At 35.3% G+C, this 25,167-nt stretch overlaps 1 protein-coding gene across 1 annotated transcript in view; it reads right to left on the reverse strand.

Annotated features, from left to right (window-relative positions):
- The window catches only part of TENM4 (teneurin transmembrane protein 4), a 1,506,484-nt gene that overhangs the window by 1,294,895 nt on the left and 186,422 nt on the right, over window positions 1-25,167 (reverse strand). Inside the window, exon 2 of the mRNA XM_056495278.1 lies at window positions 22,911-22,957. The gene's annotated coding sequence lies outside the window, so the exon portion shown is untranslated. The remainder of the gene's footprint in view (window positions 1-22,910; window positions 22,958-25,167) is intronic.

Raw genomic sequence — 25,167 nt, forward strand, 5'->3', positions numbered from 1 at the left:
CAGCATGGACCCTTATATACAGTTCATATATATCATATGTATACAGTTCTCCAAGGGCTGTCCAAAAATTGCATAGATATTTCAGACTGGGTTTTTATGGGATTTTTTAGCTGTTGTTGTTTTGTTTGTTTGTTTGTTTTTCATCCTGAACTGACTAGAATTATTTTATTATTTTTAAATACCAAACATGGAGTCTGAGTATTTCATGAGATCACAAAAGCCCTGAGAAAGAGGAAAAGAACAAGAACTCTCTTAATAACTCCTTATATTTGTCAGTCAGCTTTTAGAAATAAAGCCATATTGCCAGTCTTGGAGAAATAGTTTGTCAAAGACAACTAGGTAAAAGATCACATGCACTTCAGCCATAATTCCTGACCAGCTTGCTATTGAACTTGGAATTGAAACTTAGAGAGATCATTTCATGGAGGAAATATTGGATTTCTTACAGTTACCACTGTCAGCCATAATAACTTCAAGATATCCAGTATCTAGTGACTGGGTTGCTGACTTATTATTTAAAGGATTTAGTTTATAGCATTAAAAATACACAGAGCAATAAAATTGCTTTTGAGGTTGATTAAGCATTTCAGCAGAATAGATGTTCATTCTTTTGAGAATTGGTACAAAGAGAGCAAGACTAGATTAAAGGAAACAAAGGATTTAATCAACATTATTTCAGGATAGGACCTAATTTCCTACAGGGACAAATCCCTTTCATATTATCTGTACATTCCCTCTGTGTAGAAACTTTTCATATCATTCACATAATCTTTTTCATCTGTGAACAGTCACTGTCATAAAGAGCCAGAGAGAAAGAGAAATCACTGTTTTGAAGGTTCTTTCTTTCTTTCTTTCTTTCTTTCTTTCTTTCTTTCTTTCTTTCTTTCTTTCTTTCTTTCTTTTTCTCTCTCTTTCTTCTCTTTCTTCTTTTTTCTCTCTGTTTCTCTCTTATTCTCTCTCTGTTTTTCTCTCTTTTTTCTTTCTTTATCTTTCTTTCAACTCACGTCCATACACTTTGATTTTAGTAGTTCCGAAGAAATTTATGATGAAATTTTTGCATTTTGAAGAATGTTAAAATAATTTTAAGAATATTTGTTCTAAGGACATAAAAGAGCCCCAAGAAAATCTTTCAAAATGTAACATTTTGGGGAAAAACTCAGAAAGGTCATACCTTTTAGAATGGCTGGAATTGAGTGGAGAGGTTAAATGAGAAGACACTTTGCCTATGCTTAATGCTGACAGATGTTTTGAACAGAGTCAGCCTCAGCCTGGCAATCTTTGGGGCAGAACACTCCTCCTCCTCCACTTGAGCAAATTATGCCACAGTAGTGAAGACTGGCTGTGTTGGAAGGGAAGGGGCATAATGGAGAGTGAGAGGAAAAGCAACTGGAAAAGAATGACTGGATTGAATAAGAGCACAGTACAGTTCTGGCAGAGTGTGTGCAATTCTTCATTTTGTTTTGGTGGCTTAGTAATGTGGTAATGAAGGACATCTTAAAGAAACTGTTATCTGAACACCATATTTCATAGCCAGGGAAAAAAAATATCTCACATGAGTATAGATTTTGTCTTTCTTATTTTTCTAATGTAAAAAAAGTTCAGTGCTTCACAGATTCTACCAAATTTTTGCACTGGAGATTACAAAATTTCATATCCCTATTATCTAGAGAAATTCCACAGGATAGATTTATGATTGCCCAAATAAATAAATAAATTGAATTATCTTTCTGTGAATCTTAAGATATTATTGAAACAAAGTAGCAAAGAGTAGTAACATATTGAATATAATCATACTTCTAAATTATATATTGAATTATTGATGGACTATTGACCCACAGAGAGTATGTTTAATAACCTATTCCTAGCATCTACTCTTACAACTTTATACACTCTACCAATGCATTAACAGAAGTGTAGATGAAACTATAAATTCAATATTTTTACCAATCCATCTTTTCTTAAAATCCATCAGATCATTTTACCATCTACAAAGTTAAAAGTAAATGTTATTCAACATTAATTTTACCAAGATACAGCATATAGGAGAGTTTATTAGGCCATCCTCATTTTTGGAAAAATTGATTTTAAACAGTCTATCTCAATTAAAAAAAAAAAATCAGTTTTTGTTTTGACTACAAGAGAAATAGGATTAGTTAAATGAACATAATATTACCCAACTGTGATGATTATGTTCCTTTAGTATAAAAATACTAAAATTAATAAGAAAGGTATTTCTTTTTTGCTGTGTTTTGTTTTGCTATGCCACCAAGGAAATAAATTTTCTTTAATTTTATTGGCATATAAACAAAATAGAATCAAAATATCTGCTTCATTAACATCTACTGATCAGATCCTGATCCAAGCTTGCAGGGTTGCCAGTTGGGAAAAACAAAAGAAAATCAACCATAACCTAAGAAAAAAAAAGAAAAACAAACCATGTGACATTCAGGTGTCAAAACCTGCTTTTTGCTAAAGAAATTAACAAGATGACTCTGGAGTCAGTGAAGAATAATAAATATGATCTCACTTTAAAGTACTTTGCAAATAACTTGCAGACACCAAAGTAGTCCAATTAATACAGAGCTCTGAAGATGTTTCTAAGAATATGCTTTCATGTCTCTGCAAATCTCTATGCAGTTTTGCATACACATACACACATACATATATATGTGTATGGCTTACTTAATATATCTACCTGTTGCTGAAAACTTGTATTCATTTATATACGTGATATTATGCTAATTCAATATGTTAACACAGTAGTAGAATCAATATTCTGCATTCTAGTTTGGATAGCAATAGTGTATCTCTGGCCTTTTGGTCACTCCACAAGAGCCTGATCAGTTTTTATTTCTTATATTCTCTGATGGGCTTGAAGTGAAATGGGTGAGATTCAGGACAGTTCAGACAGAAATTGCTGTGCTTTTGAGGTCCACAGTAATGACACAGTGTATTAGAGCATGAGCAAAGATTATGGGGATTGTCTGCCCTTTAGGAAAAGCCACAATATCTTGTGGCTAATACCAAAATGAAGTGAAACATCAAACTTGTATGACAATATTCAACTTTTTGGTCTATTTGATGAAAAATGGACTAAAATATATTTCCAAAGACAAAATGGCTTACAGAAAGAAATTAGCCTTCCTATAGCCTCTCCTGTGTCTCCAGGACTAAACTATACACTGGTGTTCTAGTCAGTGGGGGAGGCAGACAAAGTGCACAGATTAAATATTCCTACACAAATAGCAAAACCCATTATCATCCCAAAGCTCATCTTCTGTATATGCTGTGTTGTTAGGCACAAGACTAAACCCTTGTTTCTCCTCCAGCTGTAGATTTCCCCCTTGGATCTATTATCCACAGTGTCAGAAAAGGCATCCTGCATCTCAAAAAGCTTAAGACAGAAAAGCTGACTAATGTAACATAAATCCCTGCAAAATACTTCACTCATGTAAGTGCATGCACAAACACACACAGAGGGTTTGACCAAACTGTGTGTAATACATTGCTTCAAGACCAAACAGATGTCTGTATAATATCTCTTCTTTCCTGATTCTCAGGGCTGCCTGAGCACTGCATAATTCCTTCTGAAGTTTAAGTCCCTTCCTTACAGCCAGGATCTCAGTAGCTGCTCTACTTTCTGATAAAAATCCATATAAACAGATAGAGATGGTGGTGATGATGTGGGAAAATACTCAAGTGACTTATTTTAGCAGTTTCAAGTCGTCTTCAGTGTGATACAATTTAAGCTGGTGTTATTATAAGAACTGATATAACCTAGCACCAATTTTGGCTTGTTCTGTAGCACAGAAATAGGAACTAATTATTCCTACAATTTTATGAATGCTAGTACAGTAAAGCTAGCATTTGTTTCAGTCTCCCAGATAAGTGCAAAAGGTTGTCATCTCTCATTTTGAGAGTGAAGCAAAGAAGTGGAACAGATAAATTACAGCTTGAAATAGATAAATGACAATTGTTCCTGGTGTAAAGAAAATAAACCAGTAAACCAATAATATATTGTGAGCTGTCAAACTCTCACAAAAATTTCCAAAGAAGGGTGTCTTGAAGTTAAATTTCTTAAGTGACCTTCTACAGTAATGTTCTATGCAACATAAATTAGAAGAAATCACTTGGATATAAGAGGAATGATGTGATATATTGCAACTAGAAAAAATATTTATAAAGAAAGTCATTTTGAAAAATGTCTTCTGCATGTTTTCTTACAAATAATGTAGAAAGTTTGCATCATGAAGAAAAATAAAGTTACACTCTTTAGTCACAGTTTTCAAAGCTATGACCTCTGTCAAACTCTACATTTTAAAATAAGAAATTGATTTTCATTTGGAAATGAACAGTGTTCATTCACCTGCATTTAAGCAATATGACAAAATCAGAAAATTCAGAAGGTTCTCCTGGGTTTTAAAGCAAATAGTCTGTTTTATAGCTTTTGAGGCTATCCACAGAAATTTATTCCCATAACTGCCATAATTTAACACATATTTATATAATGTTGGAGTGGGAGTGTTTTCCAAGTTATTCACTACTATACTAATTTTTCTGGCTCTCATTGCATTTTCCTCATATATTTTTAGAAGTTAAAATCTTGGCAGCAGAATTAAACAAAAAGAAAGGGCTTCAGAATCCTGGACTGCAGAAAAGGAATTCAAATTACCAGACATTTATTGCTGACTGCTGAAATCAGCCAATCAAGCCATATTGGAATACATACAGGTCAGATACTACCTAAGCTATTATTCTGATAAGGAGTGTGAAGGGAAAATAATTCTTTTACAAAAGTTTTTTTTTTTTTTTTCTGTTATTGCCTTCTCTACTAGTAAGAGGCTGATTTATGTTGGGATTGTAAATATCATATCAGAGACCTTTAAAAGAAGGTCCATTCCTATGCATCTGCATAATTACTGCTCCAGGCATAGAAAAATGAATAATCCCAAATGCTCCATGCAACTCCAAATCAGAGACAATTTTATTTATAGAATAAACAACAGGTGTCATCAGGGTTGGAAGCTAATAAAACAGAAAAGTTCACAAAAACACAGTGCAATTATTTTTATGTTTATCAAACTAGTTGACTAGCTCCCTTTAGCTATCTCACCTTAAAATTTGATGAGATACAAAGATAAGGCAGTCTCTGCTCTGATGTTGCTAGTCCAGATCAGTTTTTACTTTCCACACAGATTTTATTTTAGTGAGTAAAAATTCCTTTTGTCTCCCAAAACATTCTGCAGCGTGATGTGTGTTTCAAGCCAAAAACAACTCTCCCCCAAAAGACACCCATCTATTTTGAAGATGGGGAAAGGTGCAGGCTGCAATACAAGAGGTTGTTCTGCTGTGCTGTGGCCATTTCTCTGCATGGGCAGCTCTGAGCCTGTGAAAGCAGCTGCTGGATGCCCTGTTTCCATGCAGACATCCCCAGCAGCAGAGGCTTGTGCAGCAGGTCCTTGGCCAGCTTGCAAATCCTCCTGCTCTTCTCTCATGCTGGCATCTGAAGCACCCAGCAGAGAAAAAGAGAATGTGGCTTGTAAACAAATTACTTCTCCACTTTTTATTTGGAGGAAAAGAAAAGGTAATGAATGGGCAAGGGAAATATTGGGTAGTATTTTGGGGCTGTCTGTGACTCTCATGCAAGGCTTGGCAGCTGCTGAGTGAGATATGAAGCAAGAGCTCGCTTCCTCCCCTACAGTTTCTTGCCCCATGCTGATTTTACTTTTCTATAAATACAATACTGAGGCAGGAGGGGAATAGGGTATTGAATACAACTTGAATCCTGACTTGTCAAGAGGGTAGTGTTACCTTTTCCTTGGGAATGGTCCCAATTAAGAATGATGAGGCATAATGACTGATGCTCACTGCTCTGGTTGGAAGGGGTTCCATGGTGCTCTCCTTGCCAGGGATGGCAGCGGCAGCTCAGAGGTTAGCTGGGGGCATTTAAACTTCATCAAGATGGGCACAGGTGGAGAGCTAGCACTGCATCAGCCTGAACACACAAAAATACCCCTCATAAGCCTGAGCAGATTGTCTGTACAGAAACAGGCTGTGGGTAGGCACAAGCACCTGCAATCAACCCTTTTTGTTCAGGGCCCTCATTTAGTTCCCAACATGCACATCCAAATGCTGTTCTTTCACACATCTCTGCTCCTAAATTGTTGATTTTTTTTTTCAGGCTGAGATTTATACTTATATTTCAGAGCTGTGTCAGCCCTTGTGTGCTGTCCATAAGGTGGCTTTGAAACATATATGTTTGCACTTAATCTCCAAAAAAGAAAAAGATTCTTTGCAAAGTTCCCAAACTGTCTATGAGAGCAGTAAAAGCATTTTAAGCACTACTAATGCTCAAATGGACATGGGCCAAGACACATAAACAAATTACTTGCTTTGTGCATTGTGCAAAAACGTATCTCAAAAGATAAAGTCATGCAAACATTGATTTTGGAGTGGGAGGTTCCTCCTACCTTGGCCTTGCATGTGACTGCTCCACTTTTGTGAAAATTGAAAAACATTATGAAACAACACCCAGTATGAGATATTTGCTGGCACTGAGGCAGGAAGAGCTCTGTCCTTGTAGTCAAAGGAGCTTACTAACTTCAAACACCCATTTATCATGCCATTAACTTTGTACCCAATTTCATAAAGAGCAAAGCAGCTTTTTGAGGGGAGCTCACTGCTGAGTTAAAGCTCAGATGGTTGTCCATTGTTCCTTTGCCACAGTACACAGGTTCCTGGTGACATTCAGCTAATGAATTTCCTTGATGATTAACTACCCATTCTGTGGGATCATTGCAATAGAAACATATTAGCTCTAGTTACAAGAAGTGGAAGTGTCATTACTACAAGAGAGCTGGGTTTGATTTTTTTTTTCCTCTTCCTCCTCCTCCTCCTTTTCCTTTCACAAAGGCTTAGCAAAACTTAGGAAAGTATCATCAAAATTCAACGTGCTGAAAAGAAAATGCTGTCCTATTGAGCAATAAAATGTATTTAGGCGTGGCTTTTTCATTAACTGTTGGATTAGAAGAAAAGTAAAATGCAGATGGGGATATAAAGTAGCTTCTATTTGGAATTTTTATATTTATGTTCATTATAATCATAATTATACAGAGCATGATCCAGAAGTAAGTGGAAAAAAAAGTAAAAGGCCATGGAGACACTGTAGATGCATTTCTCTGAGAACAGACCTTATAATTAACTGTAGATATTCTCTTTCTTTTCTGTTGCCCATTTTCATTGCAGTTCACATTCTGAAAGTGCTCTGCAGTTGCTTAAACTGCACTGACATCTTGTGGCACTGAAATAGAAGAATCCTAAAAATTTAATTTTAGACCTACATAAAATATGAGTTACATTGTTTACCTTCAAGTGCTGCTGTCTTTAACTCCAAAGTTAGTTTGCATTTACTTGCTTCAATCAGATCTGGGGTCAGTCTGCCACAATCTACCTAAAATTTTTAGATGTCATGATAGAATTATAGAAAGGTTTGGTTTGGAAGTGGCCTTAAAGATCATCTAGAATAACATTTTTTTCTTGTAAAACTGAATGTGTCTGAAGTCTGTTGACTAAAAATCCCGTGTCTGTGAGCACATACACTCAGACCCTCTCTCAAACACATGCACCAAGAGACAAACCATTAATCTCTGAGCTGGTGTTTTATCACCTTGGCAACAGCAAAGTGTTCAGAGAAACTTCAGATCTTTTTGTCCCTGAGAATAAAGACAAGATACACACAATCATCAGCTGAATAAAAATCTCCTATTGGAAGCCCATGAACAGTATAGAGAATTCAGAAGTGAGTTAGCCTCCAGGTAATTTCAAAGGAATATTTTTTTCATCTTATCAGAAGGTGAAGAAATAACTTGTGATGCTCCACTGGAGGCAAAGTAAAAAGCAAACTACTGCTACGTATAAAGAAGGTTTCACGGGGAGGGAGCCACAGCCCTTTTTTTCTTCTGTCATTGCATAATTCCCCCACTGAATGCTCTTAAATCCTGTGAGTATTATCAGCAGTTTTATGATCATATCAGAGGAAACCACGTGTCCCTAGGAAAACACAAGACAATAGGTGTACACTTAAATTCTCAAGATGAAGCAGTCTCCATCACACTCCTGTTTGTATTATTTGTTGCTGCTGCAGTATCTGAAAATGCCTTGTAATACTGCATTAGGTGAACAAGACCCTCTAGATGTAGAGAAATATTGTTATATTCCTTTTACAAATGGAAAATTGAGTCAGAGGGAGAGGAAGTTGGCTCTCCAAGTGGAGGAAAAGCATGTGAAGTGAGGAATTTGTGTGAAAGCATTAAATGGAAGCAAAGCAGCCAGTCTCTGATTTAAAACACATTTTTGTCCACTTCATTTGTTTTGTCCCTTTGTTTCTACATATAAATTGTCTAATATTTGGGATCAGAGAATCACAAAAGCACAGAAAGGTTTGGGTTGGAAGGAGTTTTAAGTATAAGCCAGTCCCAATCCACCTGATGTGGTCAGGGATTCCTTTCAGTAGTCCAGGTTGCTCAAAGAGCTCCAGCCCAGCCTTAAACACTTCCAGGAATGAGGAGGTGTTCAAGTACCATGTTCTATGGTGTTTGCACAGGTGCTGCAAAATGGAATCCAAAGGAATTCCTGCTGAGAGACTAAGGAGGTGGAAAAAAACGGAATACAGACAGATCAAAGTAGAACAAAATATTCAAATTCCTGAAAACACTTGGCTTTAGGAAAAAAACTTTTCTTAAGCATATTTTCTGAGTTTTACTTACAGTTCTACTTGCATCAACTCTATCTGAACTTTTGTGTGAGGTTTCTATAAGGGTTTCAGAAAAGCTGCTTTACTTCCACGTGTGCTTGCAGAAAGGCAATAAAAATTACTAATGGATTTTATCAAAACAGGCAACTTGTTTGTGATTATTTGTGCACAGGCTCTTTTCCTAATCTTAATGTACACTATACCTATAATGCCATTGAAAGTCTAGAGTAATCCAGTAAGTTTCCTGATTTTCTTTTTATGCTAAGTTTTTAGTTTTAACTGTTTTTTTTGCTTCCATACTGCAGGCAGAGCTGGCATTAAAAACATGCCTGAGGGACCTTGATGGAATGTGTGGTACTACATGCAGGGTGGGTAAAATACAGCTCACCCAAGCAGTTGATGAAATGTATCTCTTATTGCATAGAATGGAATAATTGGAATATGTCTCATAAATAAGACCTTGTTTTAAATAAAAATCCTCTGGGTTACTCAGGTTTCCTTTCCCAAGAACTAAATAAGCACAATTATATAAAGATCCTGGGCAATATTGCAGCAATTAAATAACCAATGAATAATCTTTGTATATTGGTGTGTTGATTTCCAGAAATCTGACACTCCAAGAATCTTCTCACAAGAGTTTATTATATTACTTCTTTATTTCTCCTCTAATATTTTCATTCTTTTCAGCCACTAAATGTTGTTTATTTTGCTCTACATTTTCTTGCTTCCCATGTCTTCTACTTAAAAACCTAATCATTAGGAACAATGAGATAAGGCTGCACTATATATTCTGCTTCAGCAGATTTTACTGTGAAAAAATTCAAATTTAAGTCAATAAAGGAAAAACTTTATTACACATAGTAGAACTTTGACCAGAACCCATATGACCTTGACAAATGCAGAGTCCTGCATGTGGGAGAGTTGAGTTTGGGGCATGAGCCAGCAAAGAGCAGCAGCATCCTGAGTTTCAAGAGCAGGAGTAGATCCAGAAGATCCAGGGAAGGAATTATTCTCCTGTAATTTGTACCTGTGACACTGCATCCACTTTTTGTCACAGGTTCATTTTTTCACTAATGACATATTTTCATATATGACATGTTTCAATATTTATTCCAAGGCATTGTAAAAAAAATCAGAGAAAATTCATTAATTTTGGACCTCACATGTTACTTTTTTTTTGCAGAAATACTGATACAACCAGGCTATAAAAGTAGGGGTGGTAAATTAACTACAAAGATATTCATGCAGAAGAATTTTCAAGGGACAAAGATTTATTTAGAGATTTCTAACTGAAAAGATACTTTTTGCAAGAAAACATGCCAAATACCCAGGAGGAAGCTTGATTTTGCAATGCAAAGCAGCCCTAACCAACCTACTTAAGTTCATATCAGGTCTTGGAAGCCTGCATTTTTCAACTTGTTTGATGTAGGTTCTTGGGAAAAAATGGAAATCTGTGTTGAGGGGAAGCCTCATCTATTTTAGACTTCTACTGGGATCTGAAACCAGTGGGGTATTTTTTAATCCTTCTTTTTTTCACGCTGAGTAAACTTTTAACATATTTCTGAGTTTCATAACAAATACCTTTAGAGTGTACTTTCTTCCTGTCACATTGGGTAATTATTAGAGGTACCACTGCTCTGCACAGACTGACTTTGCATTTGTGCTAATTCAACATAAACCTGTATTTGCAGCACTGCCACTCACAGCAAGCCAGCTCCTCAGAGCGACTTAAAGATCCTTCAGCTCAGCAAGCCTGGGAATCCACTAATAGGACTTTTCATTTCAAAGGAAAACACAAAATCAGGTTTTTAAATACAAAATATGATGTGATGTGATAGTCAACACACATCTTTGCTGTATTTTAACAACATTTGGTGCATGAATGTTTCTGTTTGCTATTACTAAAGAGCTTTAAGTGCTGATGTTTTTTAAGAAATGTAAATAAAATCTATGTAAGGTCATGACAAACTAAAAGGACATATATTATGCTCAAAATTTACTCCAGTTAATACAATACAGCATTTCAGGTTTACAGTTTAAATAGCAGGAGAAACGAATTTGTTTATATGAAAACTTTTTGGGGGGATTACAAATATAAGTGGTTTTTAGACGCATAATTTTAATGTTTTTCACACTTTTCCCCTGATTTTTATTTTCATTCCCCTCAGTCAAAAACTGAATTACTTCAGAATGAAGGCCACAGGTACTGGAATTTGTGTTTTAGTCACTGCATCAAAAACAAAGATTGTAATAGTCTGAGGAAACATTTTAAACAGTTACAGCAATATGACCATGAAGAGACTATCTAGAAAAAAACTCTCCCAAAAGTTTTCATTTTACCCCTTTGCTACAGTCCAGCTTGGTGCACTACTCCCAGCTGGTTCTATGGATGTCTCCTTCAGCACATCTGAATAAACCATTCAGGGGTTTTGTGACTGAGATAATTTATTCCAACAACAAAAATAAAAGCTAAGAAGATAGTGATTCAAAAATAAAAAAGAGTTGCAAGAAAAAAATACAAAAAATTATAGATGTTTAATGTACTGGTTCTCAAGATTTATCTTATCACAATGGACACATCACATCCATCGGATGCAAAGACAACTTCTTAATAGTTGGATGAAATTTGGTTTAAATAAACTGGTTTTGCAGGCATGCATGTTTCTTTTCTATTGCAATGTCTTAGGGGCAGAAGTATAATTTCATCTTCTTGTTTTTGTCCATAAAAGAAAATGTTTTCCTTTGACAGTCATGCTTCATGTCAAAGTGTTCTGTATTAGAAAATGCTTTTAAGCAGCACTCAAAAAAAACAAAACTTTTACTGAGACTACATTGCATCATTTTCTTGTTTAGGTCATCTTATATTTTGCAAATATAAACTGCAGTGGATAGGGAGGTTGTTTTGAGACTGGCATATAGTACAGAAACTTTTGGTTGTTGAGGAACTTGGAGTGGGTTTTTTTGTTTGTTTTTTTTTTTTTGTTTTGAGTTTGGTTTCTTTTTTGGGGGGTGAGGGATTTTTTTTTTTGTTTAGTTTGGTTCTTTTGGTGGGTTTCGGTTATTGGTAGGGTGTTTTTTTTTTTAAATATTGGAGCAGTTTCTCAAAATATTAGTCTGCAAGAGTCAGCCAAGCAGTTTCACATAGGTAATAGGAATAGGCACCAGCCAAGCAAGAATCCAATTTGTAAAAGCATTCACTTTATCACACCACCCTAGAAAGATGCTCTCTGTAGTTACTACATGAACCATTCATAATAAATGACCCCAAGGGAAAAGTGATTAATCATATTTCAGTTGTTAGTTTAGCAAGGTGAAACACATTCCAGTGGAAGAAGATTGCCTTACTCATATGTATTCAGGAGCCCAAAAAATGGGCATAAAATCTAGAGATATGACATTTATTTCAAGGAACTTCTTTGCTAAAGAAAGGGTGGGGAAACTTTTTAAAACACAGTCAAACACACATTGGAAAAGAGTGATCTCTTCTGGCACATACATGGACTGGTCATATGGTTGATATATGAACAACATTAAAAAAATGGCACACAAAACACTTCCTTTTTTGCTCCACTTCCCAAAGGAGAAAACAATTGACACACGATATGCTACGAGGTATTGTAACAGCCTGTTGGAGCTGAAATATTGCACACTACTCTTTTCTTGAAATGGGATGCTCTAAAACAGTCTTGGTCTCAAAGATCTCCCACCAAAGTTTCTTAGGTTTCTGCTTGTTTCTATCTTCTTACAGAAATGTGGTGGTCAAAGTCAACTCCACTTTCAGCAGATGCTGCAGAGAGCATCAGTCTTTCCCAGCAGCCTTTTGCAGTGGTTCATCACCATTCATCTTGTGCAATGGAGGCACAACATGAAACACAAATCTACATGTGTATTTCATTTTACTAATTAGTGAGACATGTAATATCTGTCTGCAGCCAGGCCCTGTATTACATGTAGCCACTGGAACTGTCCAGGATAAGATCTGAGCACCATGACATGTTCTATCAGCTTCACTGGATTCTCACCTCGTATTTCTGGCAATGTCATATAACTTGTTTTTTTTAATAGAGAGGAAGTGGTTAAGAGGAAAGGGTATTGATTTTGTTTCTAATCCAGCATAAGCACAATGAACAACTAAGTAATACTCCATGATAATTTAAGTTTTATAGCAAATATGTTTTATCTTCTGTTGAGATGAGTCCCTGACAAAGTTTCCATGAGCTTCTAAGAGAAATCATTAGCTGATTTTCTTTTGAAAGTTCTACAGAGTAGTATTAAAGATGCTTGACTGAAATAGATAACACACACTCAATTATCAGAATCAATTATCATAGCAATTTTTAAAATTTTCCCACTAACATCTCTTAGCAATGTAAAATTGTTCTTACAGTTTCTTTAAAAAATGAACAGTTTATTCTTTTTTATCAAAAAGAAAGTATCACAATCCTCCTGGCCTTTGTTTCCTTACAATCAATCATTTCTGCCTGTGAGTTTCTGCCCTCAAATCCTATACTGAGATTCAGTATTTTGCTATTGTCTATTGAATACCTTCTTCTACCTTCCCAACTCATTGAAACATGATATGATTTTTATTCATAGCTTATGCTTGTCTTGTTGCATTATAGCATTATTGTTATTATTAATGCCTTCATCATGTAAGAGTAATATGTGATAAATCAGTCCTCTGTTACCAGTCTGGAATTCTTATTTGCTAAAGTGCTGCCTTTTACCTCTGATAAAAATCTTGCATTAAATTTTCTTCCAGTAAGATCCTTAAAATCATTAATTTTACTGAGGAGTGATGCAAATGACCAATGAAGAGATTTTTCTGTTTTAATCCCTTTATCTGTAAGTAGGCAGCTTTTTTATTTTCAACATGGGTCTGTTTATAGTGTTACAAATACACAGGATGAGAACTAGGTTATTTTTTTTCCCTTCTGTATTAAAATACCTCTGAATGTACACAGATTATTTTTTTAATTTTTAACTTTGTGATTTCAGTGAAAGGGGCAGACTGGTTTTTCACAAAGACAATACCAAGGGGACTTTGAGATACTACCTCCATAATCTTAGTCAAATTAATTATTGTCACTCTAGGAACTGGTGGGTTTTTTTGTCCCCAGCTGAAATGAAGACAAAAATGGGCATTCCACCCCTCCCCTCCCAAATTTTGTCTGATTTTCTTATTTAGACAAAGAGGTCTTTGTCACCATGAGGTCATTATTACATCTAAGTATTTTAGGCTTTTTATCTCTACTGGGACCCTTAATGATTGTCTAGATATAAAAATATGGTATTAAGAATACAAAAATCATAGAGAAAAATGCTTCAATAATTAAAATGCAGCATGTGAGAGAGAAATTGATATAGTTTTATTCTTACCTATCTAGTGTCTGTACAAATTCTTGATTAAAACCAATTAATACAAATTATAATCTTGGTTGCTTTTCATACCATCCTACCAAAGTCATCATAACTGAAAAATACATTTAAATAATTGTACAAATTATACATATTGAAAGTTACTGGAAATAGGCTAAAGTACATCAAAACAGACATTTAAAAATCAAGCTCAAATTTCTTGTCTTTTCTTTTAAACTTAGTAGCTTATTCAACTCACTGCAGAGAAGATTGAAGGGTGACCTGGTCATTGTGTTGAAGTACATTAATAAAAATAATAATATCACCTACCTGGGGGAAGTTCTGCTTCAAAAATATGTAACAAAAACATTTTTGAAAGTGAAACTTGGAAAATGAAAGTTTGATCTATTTTACCTCATGTCTTGGGTTGCAATACAGGATGTGGCCAGAAATGTGTATTCTGTCACCATCTGTTGAAGCCGGGTGGGGCAGTGATTCCTTATCTCTGTGGCACATACCATCTGCTAATGGGCCATCTTTAAAACCAGGTGGGGGAATCATCTTTATCTTTTCCACAACCCATCCTCCCTCCAGGAAGATATCATCAGCAGATGATCTGGCCCATTCAGTCCCACTGTATGATTGATAAAATTACATCATCCCACTGGGAGATGCTCCAGTCAGGGGGAGGAACAAAGCCTTTCCTACCTGGATAAAAACTGAGATTTTGGACAGCAAGATACCTTCTTTCCACTGGATTCCAGAGGAAAGCTGACCTTTCTACATCATCCCTGGACCTTTGGAGGAAAACTGCACCTTTCTAAAGGAGCACTGCTTCAGCTGAACCACACCTGCCACTGCTGGAGGATGCAGCCACCATTTAATGGGACTGCTACCAACACCCTGACTGACAGGGTGTCAGGTTGCATTCTGACTCTGTCAGTGTTTTGGGTTGTTCTTTGTAATACTGTACTTCTATTTCAATTTTCCTAGTAAAGAACAGTTATTTCTAATTCCCAGAGAGCAGCTTAATTTCAAAATTATAATAATTTGGAGGGAGGGGGTTTACATTCTCCATTTCAAAGAGAAGCTTCTGCCTTTATTGGCAGACACCTGTCCTTCAAACCAGGACACCTCAGTAAAGTAGTTTTGGGGAGTGCCAGAATTCAAGTGTTATTTAACCAATTTAACTTGAGACAGAAGCCTTGCTATCCTATGAGAGGAGAGAAGGATCTCACTCATAGATATCAGAAAAAAAAATCAGATATAGGGTTCAAAAGCATTGGAACAGATTGTACAAGCAAGTGGTAGCAATTCCATTTCTGGAATTGTTTAAAAAACGTGTGGATATGGAGGACATGTTTCAATGGTGAACATTTTGGTGATACTAGTTTGATGGTTGGACTCGATGATCTTAAAGGTCTTCTCCAACCTTAATGATTCTATGATTCTACTAAAATAAAATAAAATAAAATAAAATAAAATAAAATAAAATAAAATAAAATAAAATAAAATAAAATAAAAAATTAAATAAAAAATTAAAAATTTAAAAAAAAAAAAAAGAAAGGAGCATCAAAGAAAAATGCTTCACCCAGTCTCAAGAGAGGTTAAAAAGACAATGGAAGGAACAACAAACTGATCAGCCTCTCCCCACTCTCTGTAAAGGCCTTGGAGGTCAGTCCTGGAACACATTTCAGTGTACATGAAAGAGGAGGTGACTGGGAGCAGTCAGCATAGATTTGTGAAAGATAACTCAGAGTTTATCCAACAACTGCCTTCTATGGCAAATATGTCTGGATCTCTGGCTAAGACAGCCCTGGCTGTCATCTACCTTGTCTTCAGCAAGATTTTTGGACTTGTCTCCCTCCCCAGGGACTTTCAAAATTCTTTCTCAGCAACCTTGTTTGAATTCAGGTTTGATCACGAACTAGTGTGGTTACCTCTATCTGGAGCTGCTAAAAATGCATTAAAGTATGGTATGTTTTCCTCCATCTTCTAGTAAATTTTCTATAGTTTATGTGGGATTTTATGTCCCTAGATGGTAAGAAGTGCTCATTCTGGACTTTGTAATTATAGCTCCTTTTGTGCATGCCTACCAATGGACCAGGATTTGTGGGTTACTTTTATAGCATGGGCATTACTTAGAAATCTCTTCTAAATCAAAAATCACACTTTGGAATGTGAAAGACCACAGGGGAAGACTTAAAAATTAGCCACCAGGAGGAAAACCTCTTTCCTGGATTTATTTCCATATTAGAGGTGTAACACTAGGCACCAAACAATTTTAAACACAGATAAAATATAACTATTACTGTGAATATGTTTTTGTGACTCTTTCAAACAGATATGAAAGAAATTATGGACAGGATGTTGTGAAAAAACCACACAAACCCTACAATCACAGTGTCTTGTGGGTCTATCATTTCAATGTTCTTTGTTCTTTCATAGCACAGGACAATCAAAGCAGATCAGGATTTGTTATCACAAACACTGAGCTGCACCACAATTACCTTGTTACTCAAGCATCTCAAGGCTTGTTGCTGCCTTAGGCAACATCCCTCATGCTGTGTCATTGTGCTTTATCATAAATTATACTCATTAACAGTGTATGAATAATGGTGACTTCCAGACAATTTCAAATTTTGTTTAAAGCCTTATTGTGTGGAAGCCTACCCCCTGTTGGATATCCAAGAGCCATCCATAATAAGTTGTTTACTTTCCAGTTTGTGGTTGTTCCTAATTCTGTTGCTTGTTTTACAAATCTTTCCCCAGTGTGTTAGAGGCATAAGTCCTGAAGATTCCTGGTTGTGCAACTGAAAGTGAAACAGCATGAAAGGCAGCAGCAGCTGGGACTGGGACTCAGGAGTTTTGAGCCTCATCTGCTCTCTATCCTATCAACCTCGAGTAACTTTGATTTCCCACTGGTTGTCTCCTCTGGAGAACTTATTACTTAATGAGATACTAAGACCCTACATTCAAATAGCATTTCTGTAATACAATATTCTCTACTCCTAATTTAGGCTTCCTAAGCAATCTGCTAGGGGGGAAAATCCCAAAAAGATAAACTTCCATACAAAAACAACTCACTGCAAAACAGACCCCAAAGCCCAACCAGGATTTCCAGGCATAAGAATATCTTTCTTGCAAAGGGCTATATCTTCTCTTGGTAATTCACATATATTGATCAACTTCAGAAGAGTTAGACAAATACTGTATAATTTTTCTGGACCTCAGTATGTGTGCAGAGTTCTAAATACAGAACTGCAGCTTGAATTTTAATGTTCTCTGAATTGTCTTCTCAGCATGTTGAATTCCATTTCAAATTAAACATATATATAGCAAATACGAGAGTTTACTTAGCTGCATCATAGATTGTCTCTGGACTAGATCCTAAACTCATAAATATTATTTATATTTACATTTTAGGTTTTTTACAGAAAAGAAAGCCATTTTTAAAACACACTTGAAACTTAACTTTTTTTAAATGACAATGGATTCTGGTCAAATATCAATCACTCAGACTGATATTCAGCCAGACAACTTTTCAGATATAACAATATTTAGAAAGACCAAAGATGTCTTTCAAAATCCCTGATCTTTCAAGTTAGCTAGAGAGAAAGAGAGAAATTGTGATTTAGATTTGAGGAGCATTTACCTCAAATACCATAGTCATCTAACCCATCAAAATAAAGTGCAGAGGACCTATCTTGGGCCTTTATGACTTTAGCCCCAGAAAGCAGGGACAGAGATACTGCCTCAAAGAGCTCTGCTCCAAAAATGACAATGAAGTTTAAGCAGACCATCCTATTATCCAAATGCAGTTTGCATCTGCACATCAACTATCTTTGCTTCTTTGAAATTAGCACAATAAGTGCACCAGGTAAAGCTGGTATCATCTCTTTTGCAGAATATATTATTCCACTTCGTACTGTAAACACCATTTCATGTATATTGATCAATAGACTTGTTTGCTGCTGCTTTTTGTGGGTAAGACTCAGCATTTATCACTTTTTAGGCCAGACACTCCTAACAACTACTCTTTTTCCACTAGTGATTGTAGATGTAACAAAGAAGCAGCAGGATATAAAATCTATTTCCACCACTAACACAGATTTACAAATGCACAGACAGCACTGAATCCATCTCTTCTGAGTCGCTTACTGATTTATTATATTTTCCTTCTTGAATGTACTATGTAGGGTTGACAACTTTATAAAGTCAACTTGAGAATCAGAAAGTTGTATGTCATAATATTGACTTGATAATTCTTCAGTATTGCTTTTTTTCAGCAGGTTAAAATGATTATGATTATCATCCCTCATCTAGTTTCATCACCTATAACTCCTGTTCACAGGTGCTTGCAGATGTATCAGAAAATCACCTCGTTCCTTTTATAAATAAAATCTCTGCACGTGGATCTTAAGAGATAGCACATTGTCCTGGAAAAGGCATTTTAAAGCTGCTTGTGATAACTATTTTGATATCTAGGTTATAGAGACTGGAAGTAGTGTGGAATCAGATTCTACCTAAAGACTGAAGAGGAATAGGCAATATCAACAAGGTGAACCACAGAAATTTCAATTAACTATAAAGAAAAAGTAGTGCATAATTAGAGTGATGAAACACTGGAAAAGGTTGTCCAGGTTGGTTGTAGTGTCTCCATCCCTGAAGATAAGAAAAACTCACCTAAAAAAAAATGCTGAGCAACCAAACTTTTCCTGGAAGTTAGTCTGAGCTAAATACAGCTTTGGAACAGATGATCTCCAGAAGTCTCTGCCCACCTGATTTTTTTTTTTTTTTTATTGAGTGCCTGAGCTCCTGTTTACTTATTTGGCAATTATCTAAACTAAAATGTTCTTATTTTGAATTGTTAGGAATGAAACTGCTCAAGGCTTTCACCAAGGGACAAAAACTGAACAAAAGATTGGCAAACATTAAGGAGAGATAGAGATGTAGAATATACTTTAGTGGATAAAATAATTTAAAAACAGAGAGAACACAGGACTTGGATGGTCCAGAATTAATACAGGAAAACTAAGACTCGACCACAAAAGTAGTTCCCTCTGTTTCTGAAAAATATCAGTGAAGGCTATAAAATCCTGAGTCTCCCAGTAAAAACAGTTGCAAATTTTAATCTTTTCTTGATATGCAAATATTTTCTAATATTTTACTCTGAAATTCTATCAGTGATGTTTTGAAAACTTTAATTTTTCTTTTTTCACATTGCATATGATGAATTACTATAGTATGGTATCAAAAAGTGTTTTTCAGTTATTAAGTCATCTGAAGAAAACACTGCCCCGACACAAAATGAGGAAATAAATATAATTCTTGAAAGTCAATCCACTTTGAGACAATGCACAAGTTTCTCTTCCAACATGAACTTACAAATGCCTTAAGAGAGGTGTACAAAGCTAATAATGTTGGAATAGAATAGAATAGAATAGAATAGAATAGAATAGAATAGAATAGAATAGAATAGAATAGAATAGAATAGAATAGAATAGAATAGAATAGAAACTGAGTAACAGTAAGCATTTATGAATATATTAACGTGCTCCAAGTCAGCAGATCACTCTGTCAGGCTTAGAAGTGGTTTTAATTGAAGAATTCAGAATCATTCTATTTGTCTGAACGGCAGTGAGGAGTGAGGGACAACTCCAATGTCATTGATGTCAGAGGTAGAATGAATTGTTCTCTGGAGATGTTTTTGTAATAAGCTAAGCTAAGTAGCTAAAACTAGCTAAGAAAAGAACTTACTCCTCACTTAGATTTCTATGTTAGTCAAAATGGATCCAGGCTTAATTTATCATATGGAATAGTCTTTTTCTGCTTCAAGAGCTGACATAAGCAGTAGCATAAAGCAACTCTACAAAAATTAATGAGATAAAATCTGAAATGTTTACCTAGTTGCACCAAATTTATTGGCAGAGCCCTACAGTATTTTCTATCAAAATTATACAATTAGAACTATTTGAGCAGAGATATAACAGAAATGTTTGACAAAGGTAGGACTAGACTCAGGCTCTGACCCCTTAACTAAATCCATACCTATGGGTACATCTCCATCAATTAAACAATGGATCAATGGCTGCTTGTCACTGCTGAGGCCAAACTGCACAGCACACTGCTCCATGGAGCTGAATTATTTTCTGTGGTAAAATAGGATAATTTCAACCATGCTTCCAGATTAGACTAGCCTGTGGTTTATGATGTTCTTCAGACCATGGTGGATGCTTGTTGGAAGCACACAATTCATGACAAAGTATATGGCTCAGTCTAGATACTTTCTAGTTTAGTTACACAGATGAATCATGAAATCTAGTTCTGTAAGGAGAAGTTACAGAACTGGGATGATGTTCTACCATAGATTTCTCTAAATTATGCTGAATGGAAACAATTTTACAGGAGATAATCTGTGACATCTAGTTTTGGACACCTAATCAGGTACTAAAAGTTCTTCAATGACAATAAGGTGTAATGTTCTTACATAAACATTGCTTTTTTCAAAAGAACTTTTGTATTCTAGCAATATCTTCTGTTCCTTCCTCGTCTTTGATAAGTTGTTTTCCATCTTCCTCATATATAGGTACCAGAGCTGCACTGGGACCCAGTACCTGTCTATAAAATGAAGGTGAACAGTGCAGTCTGGAGAGGCAGAGAACAGGCCAATAATACTATATTATTCACTGCTTGATTTGATTTCTGGTCAGGGGTGTGATTTCCCCAAAATGAACTGTGACATTTCCTACAGCTGCCTCCTCAGCATAGAAAATAGGATTCTGCTCACCTGGGACTTCCACAAGGGAAAATACTTTGCAGCTCTAGGTCTGTGCACAGTGTAAGACAAAAAAATTCTGTTCACCTCTATGATATTGCTCAGTCATAATGATTGCTTTTAGAAAAACAGAAAGATAACACATAAAAATACATAGGGAGGACCCATTCTTGTTAACATTTAATGTTTTCATATGAACATAATCTTTCCTCAAGATGAGTTTAAGATTGCAATCTCTTCTGTAGAAATGCAAAACTTAATGGAAAAAATGATAAAATGAGCATCTTTCTGATGGCATTTCTTTGTGCATTAGTATACACATCTATATTACTTTCCTTTTCACCTTAGTGTATTTTTTAACATGTATATAATTTTATTCCGTTGGTTTGGTTGACTTGCTTCACCAATCATTTCACTACTAAAAGAGCTCTAAAATAGTCAACAAAACAATAAAAGTTTCAAATAAAAATGTTCTCCAATTGTGGCAATTTCACAGAACTAAAGCCAAGTTCTTTGTAAAACATTGTGTCTGTTTTGCTTCTATAAAATCCATTTCCTAGAGAGTGCATTTTTCACAGGAAGAACACATAGTGCTTTTTGATGCAAATATTTTATCAAGAATTTATAGGCAAGACTATCTGATTAATTCTCCTTGCAAAGCATATTTAATTTTTTTTTTTACTTAATCCCTTGAAATGATAAATACCTCAAAATGATAAATACCTCATATTATAGGTACAAGAACAGCTTAAAATAAGTATCTTTGTACCATGGAATGGTAACATACTGTATTTTTAATTTACCTGCAAAAATAATTGGTTCACATGTTTGTGGATTATTAGATATGTTATTAGCTAATGGTTTAAAGGTTGTTTCTGTCAAATAATAAAATATCAGTTTGATCGTTTATTGTTCATTACATCAATATACAACATAGAAATAAAACTGTATGAAGATAAATGGCAAAATCCCTCAGGGCTAACTCCAGTTGAAAAAAATTTTATTAGAGATAATACGTATGGTTGAGTGATGCCTTAAGTTTTACCCTCATATTTTCCAGATTCTTTACTGCATTACTAAGTAACTCTGAACTTCATATACAGTGTTAGCAAATTCTCCCCACAGTTTAGACAAAACAATCCTTTTCCAGCCCAAGAACCAAACACACTTGGCTTAAGTGTCAAAGGCTCAAGGCTCAAAAAGTATAAACAGTGAATTCAGGAGAGTAATCTGGGATGATGGGACTTCACAACCTGAAGCTGTAATTGGACAATTAACCCCAATATGTAAATGAAGTAAAACTTATAAAAGTGTGAAAACTCATGACTCTGAGTCCATCTTGGGTGGAGCCATGGCTGGGCTCTTGTACTGCCCAACGTGTATCCTTTGAAAGCCTTTTAATGAATACCTATTTTATTCCTTTAACTTGTCTGGCCTCTGTTCTAGGTAGCCTCTCAAATCATCATGAGTATAACAAATAACTACATTAACACACAGGAACTTTTCTGTGTCAGCTTTAAAGCAGAATGACCCAGCCACGACAGAAGTTGATAGAATTCTTTTCTTTGTCTGGGATGGAAGAGAACATGCTCCTGGAAAACACCCTGATCCCTTGACAACTTCTCCAAAACACATCAGATTTGATATTCTGTGTCTGTACCATACCATTGAAATCATATATACTTGTGCCACCACAGAGTATGAGTTTTAGGAATGATGGATGAACTGCATCACTGAGAGAACTTGTTGCCTCATCTCCAACATGTTCAGAGAACTGCTCAATTGACTTAAAACCAAGTTATTTTGCAAAAGAAAATGGTAAAAAAAAATCACTTTCCTTCAATATGAACACCCACTTGCAATAGCAATGATTTGGTTTTGAAAACCTAATTGAAAGTTCAATGAATCAAATCATTGTTTGAATTAAACTGCACATCATGATGGTCTTAAAGGACAGTCCAAGAAAACCATTCAAACAACATAAGCTGAAAATATAAAATATCACAACTTAAAAGGACTTACCAGTCTGTCAGTAATATTTTCATGCCAGTCTTAACAGCAGTTGGGGCCTGGAGAAAAGAGAAAGCAAAAAGATTTGTCTTGTTTCCTTTTTACAGCAAGGTAGGAGACAGAGGAGGGTGTCAGTGAATCAGATGCCTCAAGCATTGGAGTCCCCTCCAACACATCAGGGCAGCTTCTCAAGTTCTCAAGATTTACACCAGATCATCCCCAGAAGCAATTATTAGCGCAGAAATTCATGGCTCTGCAGTCTTACATTTTCTGTAGATGCCTTCATGATACATAAGCTGAAATTTTTTAAACTATTAGAAAACTACACAAAATTTAATTTCTTATATTTCTATGAGATATTATCATGACAATTGGCTAATTTCCTAAAATCACACAACATGCAGTGTAAGTCAGATATCTTGAACTAATTTCCTACTCTAGCTTTTATTTTTCAGGCAAATTGAACAAAAAGATATTAAACATGGTTAAAACTTCTTTGGTGTCTTGTTCTTATGAAATTAAAGCCACTGAAATGATACAAAAGTTTATAAAAGAATGGCTGTAACAGTTGAAGACACAAGTCCTGGTTTTGAGAACAATAAACAATATTCAAACTGTAGGTTCTTCAAAAAAGAAATATTTTATTGTAGATAGAATTTTGCCATAAGTGAGGAGCCAGGATATACTAAAAAATATTATTATACATTCAGTGATAAGAAAACATGAAGTCAATATGTTTACCTCTTTTCTGAAATATGGCATATTTGGTTAGAAATAAAAAATAAATATTTATAGTAATCAAGACATTCCTAGCCTATAGGGTATATTCAGAGGTACTGGTACAAAACTGCGGAGAGCCTGGTAATTCTCTTTATAAGAAAATTAAGGATAATAATTATTAAAATAAGATTCCATTAATTTGATGGAAATTAGTAGTGCTCAAACTGAAGACAAAATCAAGCTATTTCTGTGTTTTTTCAGATGATCTTATTTTCAAAAACTGATCAGCTTCACCAAAATGGATGTGTCAGGCAAGAAATTACCACTATATTCAGCATGGCTTCAAGCTGCACTGAAATATTTAAATTAACTGGAAGAAATTTAATGAGTGCAGTGAAGATGCTAAATGTTATTGGACTAAAATGTCAATAATTTGTAAACACAATGGACAAATAAGCTTCTTCAAACCCATGATTTCAGAGTATAAAGGCTTTTATGAGAAGATGAAATGTTCTATATGCATGAGTTTAAGAAACTGTCACTAAAGCCATTATGATACTTTAAATATTTCCTTCAATACCACTCCCTGCATCAGACCTGTAGTCCATGTAGAGAGGCTTAACACTTTATCTGAAGTAATCCCCCTCAGTCTCCTTCACAAGCAGAAAATGACAGGAAGTATTCCTCACAGCATTAGTCATTTACAAACACTGGTGAGTATTATGGGGTTTTTTTCCAACATCATTTTATGCTTCTGTGGTTCAGAACTTTAATGAAATAGATTGCATTTCTAGTAGGGGGTTCTGTGGGATAAAAATGTCAAAGAAATATCTACTTAAACTATCTGTTTTCAAGTTTTTTACAGATTCTTTGCTTCAAACAAGCTGACCACATCATAAAAACAGACAGATAAATATAACAAATTTGTGTAAATAATTTGGGTTTTTTCCAGCTCCATATCCACCTTAGAGATAAATTTTAATTAATTCTTACTTGTGATGGCTTATTCTTATCAGGATCAGAGACAACAAACTTGAGGACATCAGTCTGAGGAGTTTGATATGTTTCTGTTTGGTATCCATTATGTTTTGATTTCAAAACCTGCTCTGAAGATACATCTGCTCAAAGAGATGGTTGTGGATGTGTATCATTATTGGTCTGATTTTTTCTGCAATTCACACCAAGAAATTCTCTCAATATTTAACTCCACTACACAGCTATTAACAGTGAAAACTGTTACTTATTTTCAGGGTGGCTAACCACACACTGAAAATAACAGGGTAGAAATAGCATCAAACAGAGGGAAGAACCATAAATACAACAGAACAGCTGTGAATGGAGACATGAGAGGCAGAACAGATTCAACCTACACAAAATTAAGAGAAATAAACGGTTTTGATGAATTTATTGCCTTCTACAATTTCCTGAAAAGTGTCAAGATGGGACAAGCATCTGATGATGGGACAAGGGGAAATGGCCCCAAGTTGCACCAGGGTAGCTCAGGTGGGATATAAGGGAAAATTTCTTCAGTGAAAAGAGTGGCCAAGCT

This window comes from Oenanthe melanoleuca, chromosome 1 (assembly GCF_029582105.1).
Source record: "Oenanthe melanoleuca isolate GR-GAL-2019-014 chromosome 1, OMel1.0, whole genome shotgun sequence".
Taxonomy (NCBI): domain Eukaryota; kingdom Metazoa; phylum Chordata; class Aves; order Passeriformes; family Muscicapidae; genus Oenanthe; species Oenanthe melanoleuca.